Below are 20,619 nucleotides of genomic sequence, written 5' to 3'. Positions count from 1 at the left end.
CCGGGGCATCCCCAAGCTTTGGCTTTTTGGTGTCCTTAGATTATCTTGGGGTGCCATGGGCATCCCTAAGCTTAGACTCTTGCCACTCCTCGTTCCATAATCCATCAAATATTTTACCAAAACTTGAAAACTTCACAACACAAAACTTAACAGAAAATCTCGTGAGCTCCGTTAGCGAAAGAAAACAAAACACCACTTCAAGGTACTGTAATGAACTCATTCTTTGTTTATATGGGTGTTAAACCTACTGTATTCCGACTTCTCTATGGTTTATAAACCATTTTACCGTTTTAACTGAAGAAATGAACTTTCATTTCTCACGTCCTCATACTGTTTTAACTGTTCTATTGCTTGATGAAATTGATCTGATGAATTGATGTCATATTCTTCACTGATGAAGTATATGAGTTCATAAGTTGCACTAATTCATCTGCAGGATGATCAACCGAAAGCCAATGAGTGGGTCCTCGATAGTGGATGTACAAATCACATGACTGGTGACAAGATCCTATTGATGGATGCTCCCTTATCACCTTCGCATCTGAAGCATATCATCTTCGCTGACAAAGGCAAAAGTCAGGTATTGGGTCTAGGTAAGATTGCTATCTCAAAGGATCGGCACATGGAAAAAGTCATGCTTGTCGAGTCCTTAGGATACAACCTCATGTCTGTCTCAATGCTTTGCGATCTTGATATGGTTGTTGTCTTTGGCAAGTGTCATTGTGTTGTGGTCATGGAAGCTGACAATTCCAAAGTCTTCGAAGGCTTTAGTGTTGGAAATATGCCCTAGAGGCAATAATAAATAGGTTATTATTATATTTCTTTGTTCATGATAATCGTTTATTATCCATGCTAGAATTGTATTGATAGGAAACTCAGATACATGTGTGGATACATAGACAACACCATGTCCCTAGTAAGCCTCTAGTTGACTAGCTCGTTGATCAATAGATGGTTACGGTTTCCTGACCATGGACATTGGATGTCGTTGATAATGGGATCACATCATTAGGAGAATGATGTGATGTACCAGACCCAAACCTAAGCCTAGCACAAGATCGTGTAGTTCGTTTGCTCAGAGCTTTTCTAATGTCAAGTATCATTTCCTTAGACCATGAGATTGTGCAACTCCCGGATACCGTAGGAATGCTTTGGGTGTACCAAACGTCACGACGTAACTGGGTGGCTATAAAGGTGCACTACAGGTATCTCCGAAAGTGTCTGTTGGGTTGGTACGAATCGAGACTGGGATTTGTCACTCCGTGTAAACGGAGAGGTATCTCTGGGCCCACTCGGTAGGACATCATCATAATGTGCACAATGTGACCAAGGAGTTGATCACGGGATGATGTGAGTTACGGAACGAGTAAAGAGACTTGCCGGTAACGAGATTGAACAAGGTATAGGGATACCGACGATCGAATCTCGGGCAAGTAACATACCGATAGACAAAGGGAATTGTATACGGGATTGATTGAATCCCCGACATCGTGGTTCATCTGATGAGATCATCGTGGAACATGTGGGAGCCAACATGGGTATCCAGATCCCGCTGTTGGTTATTGACCGGAGAACGTCTCGGTCATGTCTGCATGGTTCCCGAACCCGTAGGGTCTACACACTTAAGGTTCGATGACGCTAGGGTTATAGGGAAAGTATGTACGTGGTTACCGAATGTTGTTCGGAGTCCCGGATGAGATCCCGGACGTCACGAGGAGTTCCGGAATGGTCCGGAGGTAAAGATTTATATATGGGAAGTCTTGTTTTGGTCACCGGAAAGGTTTCGGGTGTTATCGGTAATGTACCGGGACCATTGGGAGGGTCCCGGGGGTCCACCAGGTGGGGCCACCAGCCCCAGAAGGCTGCGTGGGCCAAGTGTGGGAGGGGACCAGCCCCAGGTGGGCTGGTGCGCCCCCCCACCAAAGCCCAAGGCGCATGGGAGAGTGGGAGGGGGCAAACCCTAGGTCCAGATGGGCCTTAAGGCCCACCCTGGTGGCGCCCCCCCTCTCCTCCCCTTGGCCGCCCCCCTAGATGGGATCTAGGGCTGGCCGCCAGCCCTTGGGGTGGAAACCCTAGAGGGGGCGCAGCCCCCCCCTATATATAGTTGAGGTTTTGGGCTGCCCAAGACACGAGAACGTCTCTCTTTCGGCGCAGCCCTACCCCTCTCCCTCCTCCTCTCCCGCGGTGCTTGGCGAAGCCCTGCGGGATTGCCACACTCCTCCACCACCACCACGCTGTCATGCTGCTGCTGGATGGAGTCTTCCCCAACCTCTCCCTCTCTCCTTGCTGGATCAAGGCGTGGGAGACGTCACCGGGCTGCACGTGTGTTGAACGCGGAGGCACCGTTCTTCGGTGCTCAGATCGGAATCAACCGCGATCTGAATCGCTACGAGTACGACTCCCTCATCCGCGTTCTTGCAACGCTTCCGCATCGCGATCTACAAGGGTATGTAGATCCACTCCCCTTCCCCTCGTTGCTAGAGTACTCCATAGATTGATATTGGTGATGCGTACAAAATTTTGAATTTCTGCTACGTTCCCCAACAGTGGCATCATGAGCAAGGTCTATGCGTAGTTTCTATGCACGAGTAGAACACAAAGTAGTTGTGGGCGTCGATTTTGCCAATTCTTCTTGCCGCTACTAGTCTTATCTTGTTTCGGCGGCATTGTGGGATGAAGCGGCCCGGACCGACCTTACACGTACGCTTACGTGAGACAGGTTCCACCGACTGACATGCACTAGTTGCATAAGGTGGCTAGCGGGTGTCTGTCTCTCCCACTTTAGTCGGAACGGATTCGATGAAAAGGGTTCTTATGAAGGGTAAATAGAAATTGGCATATCACGTTGTGGTTTTACGTAGGTAAGAAACGTTCTTGCTAGAAACCTATACAAGCCACGTAAAAACTTGCAACAACAATTAGAGGACGTCTAACTTGTTTTTGCAGCATGTGCTATGTGATGTGATATGGCCAGAAGATGTGATGAATGATATATGTGATGTATGAGATTGATCATATTCTTGTAATAGGAATCACGACTTGCATGTCGATGAGTATGACAACCGGCAGGAGCCATAGGAGTTGTCTTTATTTTTTGTATGACCTGCGTGTCATTGAATAACGCCATGTAAATTACTTTACTTTATTGCTAAGCGCGTTAGCCATAGAAGTAGAAGTAATCGTTGGCGTGACAACTTCATGAAGACACAATGATGGAGATCATGATGATTGAGATCATGGTGTCATGCCGGTGACAAAGATGATCATGGTGCCCTGAAGATGGAGATCAAAGGAGCAAAATGATATTGGCCATATCATGTCACTATTTGATTGCATGTGATGTTTATCATGTTTTGCATCTTATTTTCTTAGAACGACGGTAGTAAGTAAGATGATCCCTCACTAAAATTTCAAGAGACGTGTTCCCCCTAACTGTGCACCGTTGCGAAGGTTCGTTGTTTCGAAGCACCACGTGATGATCGGGTGTGATAGATTCTGACGTTCGAATACAACGGGTGTTGACGAGCCTAGCATGTACAGACATGGCCTCGGAACACATGCAAAACACTTAGGTTGACTTGACGAGCCTAGCATGTACAGACATGGCCTCGGAACACAAGAGATCGAAAGATCGAACATGAGTCGTATAGTAGATACGATCAACATGGAGATGTTCACCGATGATGACTAGTCCGTCTCACGTGATGATCGGACACGGCCTAGTTTGACTCGGATCATGTATCACTTAGATGACTAGAGGGATGTCTATCTGAGTGGGAGTTCATAATCAGATGAGCTTCATTATCATGAACATAGTCAAAAGGTCTTTACAAATTATGTCATTGCGCTTTAGTTCTACTGGTTAAGATATGTTCCTAGAGAAAATTTAGTTGAAAGTTGGTAGTAGCAATTATGCGGGCTGGGTCCGTAAACTGAGGATTGTCCTCATTGCTGCACAGAAGGCTTATGTCCTTAATGCACCGCTCGGTGTGCTGGCCTCAGCGTCGTCTGTAGATGTTACGAAACATCTGACATACACGTTTTGATGACTACGTGATAGTTCAGTGCGTAATGCTAACGGTTTAGAATTGTGGCACCAAAGACGTTTTTGAAACGTCACAGAACATGTGAGATGTTCCGAAGACTGAAATTGGGATTTCGGACTAGTGCCCACGTCAAGAGGTATGAGACCTCTGACAAGTTTCTTAAGCCTGCAAACTAAGGGAGAAAAGCTCAATCGTTGAGCATGTGCTCAGATTGTCTGAGTACTACAATCACTTGAATCGAGTGGGAGTTAATCTTCCAGATGAGATAGTGATGGTTCTCCATAGTCACTGTCACCAAGCTATTAGAGCTTCATGATGAACTATAACATATCAAGGATGGACATGATGATCCTTGAGCAACTCGCGATGTTTGACACCGCGAAAGTAGAAATCAAGAAGGAGCATCAATTGTTGATGGTTAGTAAAACCACTAGTTTCTAGAAGGGCAAGGGCAAAAGGGATACTTCATGAAACAACAAATCGTTTGCTGCTCTAGTGAAGAATCCCAAGGTTGAACCCAAACCCGAGACTAAGTGCTTCTGTAATGAGGGGAACGGTCACTGAAGCAGTACTACCCTAGATACTTGGTAGATGAGAAGGCAGGCAAGGTCGACAGAAGTATATTGGATATACGTTATATGAATGTGTACTTTACTAGTACTCCTAGCAGCACCAGGGTATTAGATACCGGTTCGGTTGCTAAGTGTTAGTAACTCGAAATAAAAGCTGCGGAATAAACGGAGACTAGCTAAAGGTGAGATGACGATGTGTGTTGGAAGTGTTTCCAAGGTTGATGTGATCAAGCATCGCATGCTCCCTCTACCATTGAGATTGGTGTTTGCGTTGAGCATAAACATGATTGGATTATGTTTATCGCAATACGGTTATTCATTTAAGGAGAATAATGGTTACTCTATTTATTTGAATAATACCTTCAATGGTCTTGCACCTAAAATGAATCTCGATCGTAGTGATACACATGTTCGTGCCAAAAGATATAAAATAGTAATGATAGTTCCACATACTTTTGGCACTGCCATTTGAGTCATATTGGTATAGAACGCATGAAGAAGCTCCATGTAGATGGATCTTTGGACTCAGTCGTTTTTGAAAAGATTGAGACATGCGAACCATGTCTGTTGGTATATATGCGTGAAGAAACTCCATGCAGATGGATCGTTTGGACTCACTTGATTTTGAATCACTTGAGACATGCAAATCATACCACATGGGCAAGATGACTGAAAGGCCTCGTTTTCAGTAAGATGGAACAAGAGAGCAACTTGTTGGATGTAATACATTTTGATGTGTGCAGTCCAATGAGTGCTGAGGCATGCAGTGGATATCGTTAAGTTCTAACTTCACAGATGATTTGAGTAGATGCTGAGTGTATTTACTTGATGAAACACAAGTCTGAATTATTGAAAGGTTCAAGTAATTTCAGAGTGAAGTTGAAGATCGTCGTGACAAGAGGATAAAATGTCTGTGATATGATCATAGAGATGAGTATCTGAGTTACGAGTTTGGCACACAATTAAGACATTGTGGAAAGTGTTTCACAATTAATACCGCCTGGAACACCACAGTGTGATGGTGTGTCCGAACATCATAACTGCACCCTATTGGATATGGTGCATACCATGATGTTTCTTATCAAATTACCACTATCGTTTATGAGTTAGGCATTAGAGACAACCGCATTCACTTTAAAAGGGGCACCACGCAATTCCGTTGAGATGACACCGTTTAGAGAAACCTAAGTTGTCGTTTCTTAAAAGTTTGGGGCTGCGACGCTTATGTGAAAAAGTTTCAGGCTAATAAGCTCGAACCCAAAGCGGATAAATGCATCTTCATAGAATACCCAAAACAGTTGGGTATACCTCCTATTTCAGATCTGGAAGCAAAAGTAATTGCTTCTAGAAACGAGTCCTTTCTCGAGGAAAAGTTTCTCTCGAAAGAATTGAGTGGGAGGATGGTGGAGCCTTGATAAGGTTATTGAACCGTCACTTCAACTAGTGTGTAGCAGGGCACAGGAAGTTGTTCCTGTGGCACCTATACCAATTGAAGTGGAAGCTAATGATAGTGATCATGAAACTTCGGATCAAGTCACCACCAAACCTCGTAGGACGACGAGGATGCATGCTACTTCAGAGTGGTATGTGATCCTGTCTGGGATATCATGTTGTTGGACAATACTGAACCTACGAGCTATGGAGAAGCGATGGTGGGCCCATATTCCGACAAATGGTTAGAAGCCATGAAATCCGAGATAAATGGATCTTTAAGAAGAAGAAGGACGTGGACGGTAATGTTACCATCTATGAAGCTCGACTTGTGGCTAAGAGTATTTCCACAAGTTCAAGGAGTTGACTACGATGAGATTTTCTCATCCGTAGCGATGCTTAAGTCCGTCGGAATCATGTTAGCATTAGCTGCATTTATGAAATCTGGCAGATGGATGTCAAAACAAGTTTCCTTACCAGTTTTCGTAAGGAAAGGTTGTATGTGATACAATCAGAAAGGTTTTGTCGATCCTAAGGATGCTAAAAGGTATGCTAGCTCCAGCGATCCTTCCATGGATTAGAGCAAGCATCTCGGAGTCAGAATATACGCTTTGATGGAGTGATCAAAGTTTTTGGGTTTATACAAAGTTTTTTAGAAACTTGTATTTACAATAAAGTGAGTGGGAGCGCTACAACATTTCTGATAAGTATATGTGAATGACATATTGTTGATCTGAAATGATGTAAAATTTCTGGAAAGCATAAAGGGTTGTTTGAAAGGAGTTTTTCAAAGGAAGACCTGGATAAAGCTGCTTACATATTGGGCATCAAGATCTATAGACGCCTGATGATACTTTCAAAGAACGCACACCTTGACATGATTTTGAAACAGTTCAAAATAGATCAGCAAAGAAGGAGTTCTTGGCTGTGTTACAAGGTGTGAGTATTGAGTAAGACTCAAGACCTGACCACAGCAGAAGAGAGAGAAAGGACGAAGGTCGTCCCCTATGCTTTAGACGTGGGCTCTACAGTATGCTATGCTGTGTACCGCACATGAAGTGTGCCTTGCCATGAGTTGGTCAAGGGGTACAATAGTGATCCGGGAATGGATCACATGACAGCGGTCGAACTTATCCTTAGTATCTAGTGGACTAAGGAATTTTCTCGATTATGGAGGTGAAAAGGAGTTCGTCATAAAGGGTTACGTCGATGCGAACTTTGACACTAATCCGGATGGCTCTGAGTAGTAAACCGGATTCGTATAGTAGAGCAGTTATTTGAAATGGCTCCAAGTAGCGCGTGGTAGCATCCGCAAGATGACATAGATATTCGTAAAGCACACATGGATCTGAAAGGTTCAGACCCGTTGACTAATAACCTCTCTCACAAGCATAACATGATCAAACCAGAACTCATTGAGTGGTAATCACATAGTGATGTCAACTAGATTGTTGACTCTAGTAAACTCTTTGGATGTTGGTCACATGGTGATGTGACCTATGAGTGTTAATCACATGGTGATGTGGACTAGATTATTGACTCTAGTGCAAGTGGGAGACTGTTGGAAATATGCCCTAGAGGCAATAATAAATAGGTTATTATTATATTTCCTTGTTCATGATAATCGTTTATTATCCATGCTAGAATTGTATTGATAGGAAACTCAGATACATGTGTGGATACATAGACAACACCATGTCCCTAGTAAGCCTCTAGTTGACTAGCTCGTTGATCAATAGATGGTTACGGTTTCCTGACCATGGACATTGGATGTCGTTGATAACGGGATCACATCATTAGGAGAATGATGTGATGGACAAGACCCAAACCTAAGCCTAGCACAAGATCGTGTAGTTCGTTTGCTCAGAGCTTTTCTAATGTCAAGTATCATTTCCTTAGACCATGAGATTGTGCAACTCCCGGATACCGTAGGAATGCTTTGGGTGTACCAAACGTCACGACGTAACTGGGTGGCTATAAAGGTGCACTACAGGTATCTCCGAAAGTGTCTGTTGGTTTGGTACGAATCGAGACTGGGATTTGTCACTCCGTGTAAACGGAGAGGTATATCTGGGCCCACTCGGTAGGACATCATCATAATGTGCACAATGTGACCAAGGAGTTGATCACGGGATGATGTGAGTTACGGAACGAGTAAAGAGACTTGCCGGTAACGAGATTGAACAAGGTATAGGGATACCGACGATCGAATCTCAGGCAAGTAACATACCGATAGACAAAGGGAATTGTATACGGGATTGATTGAATCCCCGACATCGTGGTTCATCCGATGAGATCATCGTGGAACATGTGGGAGCCAACATGGGTATCCAGATCCCGCTGTTGCTTATTGACCGGAGAACGTCTCGGTCATGTCTGCATGGTTCCCGAACCCGTAGGGTCTACACACTTAAGGTTCGATGACGCTAGGGTTATAGGGAAAGTATGTACGTGGTTACCGAATGTTGTTCGGAGTCCCGGATGAGATCCCGGACATCACGAGGAGTTCCGGAATGGTCCGGAGGTAAAGATTTATATATGGGAAGTCTTGTTTTGGTCACCGGAAAGGTTTCGGGTGTTATCGGTAATGTACCGGGAGGGTCCCGGGGGTCCACCAGGTGGGGCCACCAGCCCCAGAAGGCTGCGTGGGCCAAGTGTGGGAGGGGACCAGCCCCAGGTGGGCTGGTGCGCCCCCCCACCAAGGCCCAAGGCGCATGGGAGAGTGGGAGGGGGCAAACCCTAGGTCCAGATGGGCCTTAAGGCCCACCCTAATGGCGCCCCCCTCTCCTCCCCTTGGCCGCCCCCCTAGATGGGATCTAGGGCTGGCCGCCAGCCCTTGGGGTGGAAACCCTAGAGGGGGCGCAGCCCCCCCCCCCTATATATAGTTGAGGTTTGGGGCTGCCCAAGACACGAGAACGTCTCTCTTTCGGCGCAGCCCTACCCCTCTCCCTCCTCCTCCTCTCCCGCGGTGCTTGGCGAAGCCCTGCGGGATTGCCACGCTCCTCCACCACCACCACGCCGTCGTGCTGCTGCTGGATGGAGTCTTCCCCAACCTCTCCCTCTCTCCTTGCTGGATCAAGGCGTGGGAGACGTCACCGGGCTGCACGTGTGTTGAACGCGGAGGCACCGTTCTTCGGTGCTCAGATCGGAATCAACCGCGATCTGAATCGCTACGAGTACGACTCATTCATCCGCGTTCTTGCAACGCTTCCGCATCGCGATCTACAAGGGTATGTAGATCCACTCCCCTTCCCCTCGTTGCTAGAGTACTCCATAGATTGATCTTGGTGATGCGTAGAAAATTTTGAATTTCTGCTACGTTCCCCAACATTTAGGAGAGGAGACTTGTATATTGTTGATTTCTCTACAGGACCACAACCAGCTGTGTGCCTACTTGCAAAAGCTTCAGAAGGCTGGCTATGGCATCGACGACTTGGTCATGCAGGCATGAGGAATTTGCACATGCTTGCGAAGAAGAAGCATGTCATTGGCATTGAGAATGTCAAATTCCTCAAGGATCACTTATGCGGAGCCTGTGAAGCTGGAAAGATGACCAAGGCCAAGCATCCAGCGAAGACAATCTTGACTACCACTCGGCCATTTGAATTGCTTCACATAGATCTCTTCGGTCCTAACCATTATTCTGCAGTTTGAAATGAGGCATCTCAATATGGCTTTGTTATTGTTGATGATTACTCACGTTACACATGGGTACACCTTGTTACTTACAAACATGAAGTGCAGGAAGTCTTCAAACGATTTTCCTCGAGGGCTTCAACCAACTTTGGTGTGAAGTTCAAGCACATCAGAAGTGACAATGGAACTGAGTTCAAGAATTCTGGTCTTGATGACTATCTTGATGAACTTGGTATTACTCATGAGTTATCTGCTCCTTATACTCCTCAGCAGAATGACGTCGTGGAGCGCAAGAACAGGACTCTTGCTGAGATGGCTCGCACTATGCTTGATGAATACAAAACGCCTCGTCGTTTCTGGATTGATGCAATTGATACTGCATGCCACATCATCAACAGAGTATATCTTCACAAATTCTTCAAGAAGACTGCCTATGAACTCCTCACTGACAAGAAACCCAATGTGAGTTATTTCAAAGTCTTCGGTGCTAAATGTTGGATTAGAGATCCTCATCACAACTAAAAATTTGCACCGAAAGCACATGAAGGTTTCATGCTTGGTTACGGAAAGGACTCGCACACCTACAGAGTCTTCAACAACGTTCTTCACAAGGTTGTTGAAACTGTAGATGTGCGGTTCGATGAGACTAATGGCTCGCAAAGAGAGCACCTACCTTCTGTGATAGATGAATCAGCACCTGAGAAAACTATCAAGTTCAAGGCTACTGAGGATGTCATTCCTACCGAGGAATCTGCTGAAGAATTCACTCCAGAACGTGAAGAACGTCAAGCTGAGGCACCTGAAGAAAATGGTGCTGAGGAAAATGCTGATCAAATTCCTCGACGACAACCAGCTCATCCTCGCGTTGCAAAGTGCAAATTGAGAAGATCATCGATGACATTGAAGCACCAGGTCCTCTCACATGCTCAAGAGCTTCACATTTGTCTAACTTTTGTGGGCACTTTGCTTTTGTCTCTATCACAGAGCCCACTAAGGTAGATGAAGCATTTATGGAGCCTGAGTGGATTCAAGCTATGCAAGAAGAATTACATCAGTTCGAGCTCAACAACGTCTGGGAACTGGTCAAACGTCCAGATCCTCGCAAGCACAATATCATTGGCACAAAGTGGATCTACCGCAACAAGCAAGATGAAAACGACCTTGTGGTGAGGAATAAGGCACAGCTTGTAGCTCAAGGCTACACACATGTTGAAGGCATTGATTTTGATGAAACTTTTGCACCTATTGCTAGACTTGAGGCTATTCGCATATTACTTGCTTATGCTAACCATCATGATATCACTTTATATCAAATGGATGTGAAAAGTGCATTCCTCAATGGTAAGCTTGAGGAAGAAGTATATGTTGCTCAACCCCCAGGTTTTGAAGATCCAAAGAATCCTGACAAAGTCTTCAGACTCAATAAGGCCCTTATGGCCTCAAGCAGGCCCCTCGGGTGTGGTACGATACTTTGAAGGAATTCCTCATGAAGAAAGGCTTCAAACCCGGTTCAGTTGATCCTACTCTTTTCACTAAATCTTATGATGATGAATTGTTTGTGTGCCAAACCTATGTTGATGATATTATCTTTGGCTGTACTGACCAACATTATAGTGATGAATTTGCCTATATGATGAGTGAAGAATATCAAATGTCTATGATGGGAGAATTGAAATTCTTCTTAGGTCTTCAAATTCGTCAACAGCGCAATGGCATATTCATATCTCAGGAGAAATACCTCAAGGATGTATTGAGGAAATTCGGCATGCAAGATTGCAAAGGCGTCAAAATTCCAATGCCCACAAATGGCCATCTATGCACTGATGAAAATGGTATTGACTTTGATCAAAAGGTATACCGCTCCATGATTGGTTCTTTATTGTACTTATGTGCATCTAGGCCAAATATAATGCTTAGTGTTTGCATGTGTGCCCGATTTCAAGCTACACCGAAGGAATCACACCATAAGGCTGTGAAGCATATTCTTCGATATCTAGCTCACACACCAACACTTGGATTATGATACCACAAGGGCTCGGCTTTTGATCTCATTGGATATTCTGACTCTGACTATGCTAGTGATCGTGTGGACCGCAAGTCAACATCTGGCACATGTCATTTCCTCGGACGATCTTTGGTCTGTTGGTCCTCGAAGAAACAGAACTGCGTATCACTGTCTACTGCTGAAGCTGAGTACATTGCTGCTGGTTCTTGCTGTGCTCAATTGCTGTGGATGAAGCAAACTCTCAAGGACTACGGCGTCAATGTGAAGAATGTGCCTCTCTTCTGTGACAATGAGAGTGCCATCAAGATTGCTCACAACCCAGTTCAGCACTCGAAGACAAAGCACATTCAGATTCGTCATCATTTTCTTCGTGATCATGTGTTGAAGGGCAACATTTCTATTGAGCATGTGAAGACTGAAGAACAGCTAGCCGATATCTTCACAAAGCCCTTGGATGAGAAGAGATTTAGCAAGTTGCGGTGTGAGCTAAATATCTTAGAATCTTCGAATGTTCTTTGAAGAGGACACTCATCCTAACACTTATGCAAAATTGATGACTTAGATATGCAACACATGAAGAAACATTTTTCTTCAATCAATGAAGACTAACACTCTAAGTGTGAAGAAATTAACGGAGAATTTGATTCTCAGAGCCCTACGACAATTGTATGCGGTGTCTGAAATCATCATTCTTATACGGTGGGTCACGCCACCACCAAAAGTTGAAAATCTTCAATTTGAGTTTTTCCTCAGTTTTGAAATTCCTCAGTTGTTCATTTTCTTCAACTTTGCATTGTCTTCACCTTTTCCGTCGTTTTTCTTCATTAGCTATATATATATATGAGTTTATGTCCTCTACAACATTCACTTATTGCTAATTCTTCAAGTTGCTTTTTCTGCTAAGTGAATGTGATCGGACCCTTCCCCCTCTATGCTAAACTCAACCCATTCTATTCACAAATTCTTCATGTGCGTTCTATTTGAAACTCGTTCAAAATCTTCACTGTGTCCTTGTCAGCTGAAGAATTGCGAACGCAATGTTAAAACTTATCTTATCCAAAAATTTCGGTTTTGCCGCTCAAACTGTTCTGCATCCCACAATAACACTTATCTATTCACCCACGATCTCACACGATCTCCACTTCTCAGTACGTGGGTGACACATGTCAAGCGAATGAGAAGGGTCAGGGGCACGTTCGTCCTAATTCTTCGGGCGAACAGTTTTTCACCGTGGCTATAAATACCCATCCCCTTCCTCACTTCTCTTTTACTCCGCTCGACCTCACGCCAGCTCGAGCTTCTCAAACCCTAGTGCCACTGCTACTTCATCGTCGCCGGTGAGGAAGAGCTTCACTGCCTCGACCTCGTCGTCGTCGTACTCGCGCCGGCCACTGATTTCTTCACTCCGCCGCCGCCGTAGCTGTCTTCCTCAGCCAAGTTAGGGCGTGGAAGATCTGCACTGACGAACTTCACATCTCCACTTCCCAGTTCGTCGTGTCCTTCGTCTAGGGTAATTAAAAGTTACTTTTACTACCCTCTTTGATTGAAATGATTTCTACAAAATCTTCAAAGGTGTTTTTCTTCAACTCTTCACACACTAAACACCTCACATGTCATCTGTTCTTGATTCATTTCCCTAAGCTACGTTTTTCTTCAAGATTCTTCAATTGTGTGGATTTCTGATCTGTACAACTCTGGAACCTAAGACAAAGAACGCTTAGTGAAATTCTTCAAGACTCATCTGGTCAAATTCCTCAAACTTGTTCTTTTTACAAAACCTTCTGAGAACGCATATGACCTCTCCAAATTCCTCGCAACTATACTCTGTTCACAGGTACTCATGTCCGCTGCTGAATCACTAGGTTCTCATCAACTTAACTCATTTGCAGCGTTCCTCGAAGAAAAGTTGCATACATCTTCAGAGAATTCCATTGTTCAAATTCCTCATCTGAAGAAAATGGCTAATGGAAAGAGGCCACAAAAGGGAGGAAAGAGGCCAGAGATTAATACTGCTTTTGAAATCCCTGATGACATATATGATGACTACTGCACTCCTGATGAGGCCAAGTTTGGAAAAGAGGACAAAAATCAGCGCAAGGTGCGCATTCAGAGGATTGAGAGGAGATGGGCAAGAGAGTGGAGGGAGTACAGGTATGTTACTCCCAAGTACATGAAGAAATTCGCACTCAATCCTCCATGCCCAAGACCTCCATTGGCACCTGGACAAGAAGCAGATCCCACTAGCCTCAAGCGCAGTGAGGATTATCCTGATGAATGGGCCAAGCGCCAGGCCAAGTTGGCTAGACAAGCAAGAGAAGCAGTGAGGAAATTCAACGAAGACTCTGCTGCTGCTGCTGCCACTGCCGAGGCCTCTGCTAGCAAGCCGAAGAAGGCCATGGCAAAGAAGCCTGCGCATAAGCCAAGTGCTTCACCTTCAATGCCCTCACGGCCAAGTTCCTCAGCAATGCCCTCACGGCCAGATTCCTCAAAGCCCTCACGGCCAAATCCTCAAACTGCTCCTACTCCTCCAAAGTCCTCAGCTCCTCCGCCAAAGTCTTCGGCTGCTCCGACTAAATCCTCAGTACCTGTGCATCTCACCACGTGCCAAAGGACCATAGGCATATCTATTGCCTCAGGAGCCTCTGCAAGTTCCTCGGCTGGCCCCTCTCTGCTGAAGAAAAAGTCTGCCGCTGGACGAGGTCCTTGACCAAGTCCTCACAAGAAGCAGGTCGCCTTCCAAGTGCCCTCTGATGATGATGAGGCTGATGATGATGAACTAGCCGAAATCATCAGAGATAGACAAGTCAAGGCCGCTAGAGCCAAAGGAAGCAATGTGCCACTGCTTTTGGATCCGAAGCTAATCCTCGACTTCATCGACCTCTGGCACAAAGATCCCAACACTCCTTTGCCGGAGATGAACCTCACTCCTGGTCAAAGTCATGTTTTGATTGCCTTCATTGATGAAGAAAAGTGGAAATTTGAACAAGGAAGAAGAGTGAAGAAAGCGCAGTACAAGAAACAGCGTTTTCTGAAGCAAAATGTCTTGAAGCTTTCCCCTGAAGAACTCGTTGCCTTGCAAGCTGAGATCAAGCAACTGAGTGATGAATTTGATCGCTCCTGTGCTGACTGGCTTGGAGACAAGGTCAGATTTGTAAAGATAACTGAGAAATTCACTTCAAAGGTTGCAGCTCCATCGCAACCAGAAAGTCCTCAGGCTGAAGCATCTGCTCAGCCGACTGAAGAAAATGCCAGCACCGCTGATGACAATCAGGCTGCTGAAGAAAATGTGAGTTCCAGGGCTGATGACTGCATTCCAGCCGCTGAAGAAATTGCTAGGGCATCCACTAGTGATGCGCCTGAAGAAAATGAAGAAGTCAGGGCAACTGCATCAGTTGTGCCTGAAGAAATTCAACCAAATTCCTCTGCTCCTCCTGCACCTACCCCAACTCCGATCCTTCCATCTGCATCAGATGTGAAGAAGACCAAGGCTACAGAGTGTGCAGCGGTGAGGAAAAGGAAAGCATCAGCTTCATCAAATTCTTCAGCTCCGAAGAAGATGAAGAAATTGTCCAGCTCATTTGAAAATCCAATTGATGTTGTTCCTGTTTCCTCAATGCCATCAAAGGAACTTGTACCTTTTGATGAAGAATATGTGATCCCTAGTGGATCTGATGAAGACATTCCCTCTACTGCTTCCTCATAGCAGATGGATGAAGAAATTGAAGCGGGCGCAATCCCTTCAACTCCAATTGTCTCCTCGCCCATGCCTCAGTTCACTGCTGAAGAGGCCGGCGTTGAGGAATTGGATGAACACAACTCTGAAGTGGACATTGGGAGTACTACTCCCTTGATGAATGATGACTTTTGGGAAAGTCAGCATCCTAACTCTCCTCTGTTCACGCCATTGTAGCAAATCCCTCAGTCCCCTGCACATACTGTTCCTTTGGGCTCTGAAGAAACTCACCCCACTTCATCCGTTCGTGAAGAAATTCTAGCCACTAGTGCTGAAGAAACTGCTGCTGCTGAATCTTTGAAGACGCAGACTGCCACTGAAGAGGAACCAGAAATTCCTCAGCCTGAAGAACCTGAGATTGCGATTCCTGAGGTTGTGATGCAACTGACTGACACTCCTCAACCCAAGCCAAAGGATCCATTCTCAAAGAAGAAGTTGTTGGCATCATGAAGAATCTTCTTTTCAATATCATGCATGGCGTTCCCGTCAATTTCCATGATTTCTTCATGAGGACTTTGGCCAATGTCGCTATGTCACCATTTGAGTTGAAGCCTTATGCTCCGTGGATTATGAGATTCATCAGAACAAGGTCTTCACTCAACTACAAAGCTGATACACTGAACCATTGCAGCTACTTGCCCCCGATTGAAGTCCTCAAACGGACATTTTCCTCAGCTGATGACAAGGGCAAGGCTTCTGCTGTTATTGATGAAGGCATTCGTCCATTGGATGGTCAATTTCGCAAGGCTGCATCCTACTCCACCAATGACGACTCTGCCACTCATGACTCTGCCGCCAACGCACCCAAGCAAAATCCTCAAGGCACAGCTCCCAGGGTGATGGCTGATCGTGAGCTTCTGCTCAGTCTTCACCAGAAGGTTGATCGCAATCACAAATGGGTCAAGCGTCAGTTTGGTTCAGCTCTTCACAATATGATCGCTACCCACAATGCAGTGAAGAAAAACCATTACTACCACCATGAAACCTTCAACCGTACCTGGGCTGTTCTGTCTCACATTTATAGTAAAGAAGATCTGAAGAAAATGGGTCTCAAGGAAGATTTTGACTGGTCTGCTCCTCCACCGAAGAAGTACAAGAAGGTCAAGGTTCCTTCCTTGGTGGCCAGCTCCTATTCTTCATCGCGCGACATCGACGAGCATGAAGACTTGGACGACACTGCGGCAGGCCCTACATCAACACACGACCCCAACAACGCTGGCGCTCCTTCATCAACTTGATATTCTTCAGGGGCGTTAGTCCTCATTTTTCGATCTTTTGGTCATTCGATGACAAAGGGGGAGAAATTTGAGTTAGTCTTCAAGCGGGTCTATCTTATATGGGCGTTTTTTCTTAAGTTACAACTCTCGTTCTTCTGATGACTTTGCTGGATCGAGTTGTAAACTTAAACTCTATGGTGACCCAATACTTTTGCTGTGATTTTCTGCATGCTTATTCCTCATTAATGTTTATGCTCGCATGCTGAATTACATCAGTCACCATATTTCATCATGCATTTCAAATTCTTCATATTATATGTCAAATGCGTGTATGAATTACAAGATATAGGGGGAGATCTCCATGATTCAACTCTTCAAGTGTGCATTGCTTCAAAAGAAAATTCCTCACTATGCACATCTTCAGGGGGAGTTCTTCTATATCTTGCAATCAAATTCCTCAATATCAGTATTTACACTTCATATGTTTATCCCCGTTGAAAACTTAACCTATATTGTCATCAATGACCAAAAAGGGGGAGATTATAAGTGCATCTAGTGCCCCTTAGTGATTTTGGTGTATTGAAGACTTATAGGTTAAGGGACTAATGTGTTTATGAGTGTACACAGGTCTATAAGTCTATGAGGAGTTTGATATTCACAAAGAAAGTCGACCCCTAAAAATAAAGTTCTTCGACTGAAGACTTTGGATTTCTGAAGACTTTCTGAAGACTTTGAAAGTGAAGAAATTGGTGTGACCTTGAAGACTTAGTATTCATTCGAGGAACATGAAGCGTGAAAACTTTTGTTTTCGTAGTTTCATTTTCTCTTTCTTGAGTCATAGGAAACACCATACTGTTAAAGGGGGTCGAGGAAATACTAAGGAAAAATTTCCATGTGATCCTCAACTCAAAATCCTACACCTACCAATCCCTTTGAGTGAAGCCATTGGAAATCTCATACAGTTCAGTCATATTCTTCAGTGACAGAGACGAAGTTCTTCTGGTCTCTAAGGAATTTTTTCTGACTGAGGAGTTAGGAATTCGCTAGTGTGGATTGCCTACCCAGTGAGGAACATGATAGCCCTGAGGAATTTGAACCTCAAATTTCCGACCGTTGCCGTGCTACGCGCCAGCTGTCCCAAAATATCTACCCACCTAACGGTCATATCATTGAAGGGCATTTATGTCTTATCATGTCGGGCTGCTCCCTAGGCTATAAATAGCCGCCCCCTACAACCACTAGCTGGTTGGCTGCTCCGAGAGAAACTGACACTTGTCATTTGAGAGCATCCCATCCTCCGAGGACTTTGAGCGAAAATCATCAAGTGAGGAAAATCCAAACCCAAACACCTACAAACCCAAAGTGATTGAGCATCACTGAAGAGATTGATCCTGCGTGGATCCGACGCTTGTTACCTTTGAAGACTGTGCTTCTTCTAGACGGTTAGGCGTCATGGTCTAGAGCATCCAAGAGGAAATTGTGGATCGCCGAGTGACCGAGTTTGTGAAGGTTCGGAAGTCACCTGAAGACTTACCACGAGTGATTGGGCGAGGTCTGTGTGACCTTAGCTCAAGGAGAATACGGTGAGGACTGTGTGTCCTCAGGTTTAAATACCTAGCCGCTCCAACCAGATGTACAACTGAGACAACAGTTGGAACTGGTCTACCAAATCATTGTCTTCACCAAGCTCACTTGTTCTATTTCCTCAACTCTTTCATTTCCTCATATCTGTGTTTGAAGACTTTGACTGAAGACTTTCTCAATTTCCTCAGTTCAATTTCTCCAGTCTGTTTGTCTTCATCCTGTGCTATCCTGTGTTTACGCTTTCTGTACTCTGTGCTTGTCTACATTTCATCATGATGACCATGCTTGTATTCTGTTATGTTTACTTTTGAGTACTTATTCCGCTGCAAGTAGTTCTTCGCTAAGGAATTTCCTCACCCGCAAATTCCTTAGTGAAGAATTCATAAAAATCGCCTATTCACCCCCCCCCCTCTAGTCGATATAATGCACTTTCATTTTTGTTCTGGGTTTGGGTCCTGAGAGTTTTAGGGTTGAGCTGAGCTTCTAGGTTTAGTTTCTTTAAAAAGGTGTTTGAAGATTGCCATTTGAATTCTACTCTGCCAAACATGCTGAAATTTGGTGGAGTGGTATTTCTTAGGATGAGCTACATGTTTGAAATTTTTGATGGCTAGTTGACCAGTGTAGCTAGTACTACCTTTGTAACTTAGCTTGCTGGTCACTAGGCTTTGGGAGCTTGCTGTGGGCGGGTTTTTGGTGGAGAATAGTCTTTTATGAATTTGCACGTGCATGTAAATTCTGATGGCAAGGAGGGTGAGTCTAAATGATACTTCCTGTACAACCTGACAATATGTACAGAAACGTGTCGAGGATGCTGTGCTCAAATGGTGAATCTAATGAGGCTAAATTTTGGTGTGGTGGAGTCCTATATAATTTATGACATGCATCCAAAATTTGGGATCAATTGGCTTAGGGAAAGGTGTACTTCATGTAGAACTAGGCTCTCTGGTGTAATATGTTTGGAAATTCACCAGGGTCATATGGAGTGGTGTCATGGGCTATATTTTTGATGGCATGGGTGATTTGTCATGTTTGAGAATCATGACAAATTTGGGCTCAAGTGGGTGGGTGAAAAATATACTTCCTTGACAATGTGGCTAGGTGGATGCAATCTTTGGGAAAATTATGGAGGGAACTATTGGTGCTGGGTGTGGCTCATTTTTGGTGTACATGCATAATATGATGGCATGGTGATGTATGCAAAAATTCAGGTTCATAGGGTGAAGCTAAACTGTACTTGTTGTGTAACTTGGCAGATCTGGCAGAAATTTGGGTGAATTGTTCTGGCTAAACGTTGACTTGGGTTTGGGTGGTGAGGATGGAAATGGTAATATATGTGATGGATAAACTCCATAATTAATTTGGTGAATTTATATCCAAGGGACATGGGTGTTGTAGTTCAACATGGGTCCTAGGGTTTTTGTTAGTAGGAAGGGCTATTAGGGTTTTGGGGCGAAAACGCTAATCCTAAGTAACTAGGCAAGTCACTACTCTAAATTAAACACAAGAGTGCAAATAAAAAGCAAGAACACCAAAATAAAAAGATAGGAGACAAAACAAGAAAGGAATTTTCCAGAAGGGAAAATCTAGGGTGTTACAAAACCCTATCCAGGGGAATAACTCTTCGGCCCTTTACGGAACCCTTGAGGTTAAGGACATGTTCCACTGCCTTCTCGATCTCCTCTTGGATGCTCATTATCATCATCATTTCAGTATCTTCATCATTCGAATCCGACGAGGCGATGAACTCATTGAATATGAATTCGTGAAGGTCAGGGTTTCCATAGCCACCATTGCACGACGAATCCATAGGTTTCCTAGAAGTAATGAACAAAAGAATAAAAAACCGGCTCACACATTTCATCAAACACGTAGAGCGCGAGGTGTATATACAAGTGAGTTGGACGTATCGGGGCGGCGTCCGGTGGTGGCGAACTTGACCGGTTACGACACGGTCGGCAGCGGTGTGGGTTCGGGCCTCCGGTGGCAAAGCCCTGGGTTGCGGATGACGGTGGAGCAATAATGGCGGCGAAACACCGATGATGGTTGTGCGGACGAGGCCAAAAGAGAAGAGGAGAAGGGCTGGTCAGGCAAAAGGATGGGGGATGGCAGGGACGGATATGGACGAGTTGGCGTGTGCCCTAGCGTTCACTCCTATGTGGCGGACGTGCCTGGGCATTCCATATCCTTCCCAGACATGGGCCGGATATGAGAAGTGCCGGTCAGTCCAGGCATTTGGGCCGAATTTATCAGCCGTGGTTGGGTGGCAATTTCGCGTCTGGTCATTGACCGGAGAGGCTGCCTGGCGTTTGGGGCGGGTAGGGGTCCGGTTGTAGATGCTCTTAGAAATTAGCAACCCTGCCTGTAGAAAAACCTTGCCACAGCTTACAATGCAAAA

This window comes from Aegilops tauschii, chromosome 3, assembly GCF_002575655.3.
Source record: "Aegilops tauschii subsp. strangulata cultivar AL8/78 chromosome 3, Aet v6.0, whole genome shotgun sequence".
Taxonomy (NCBI): Eukaryota; Viridiplantae; Streptophyta; class Magnoliopsida; order Poales; family Poaceae; genus Aegilops; species Aegilops tauschii.
Note: the sequence above shows the minus strand (reverse complement) of the source record.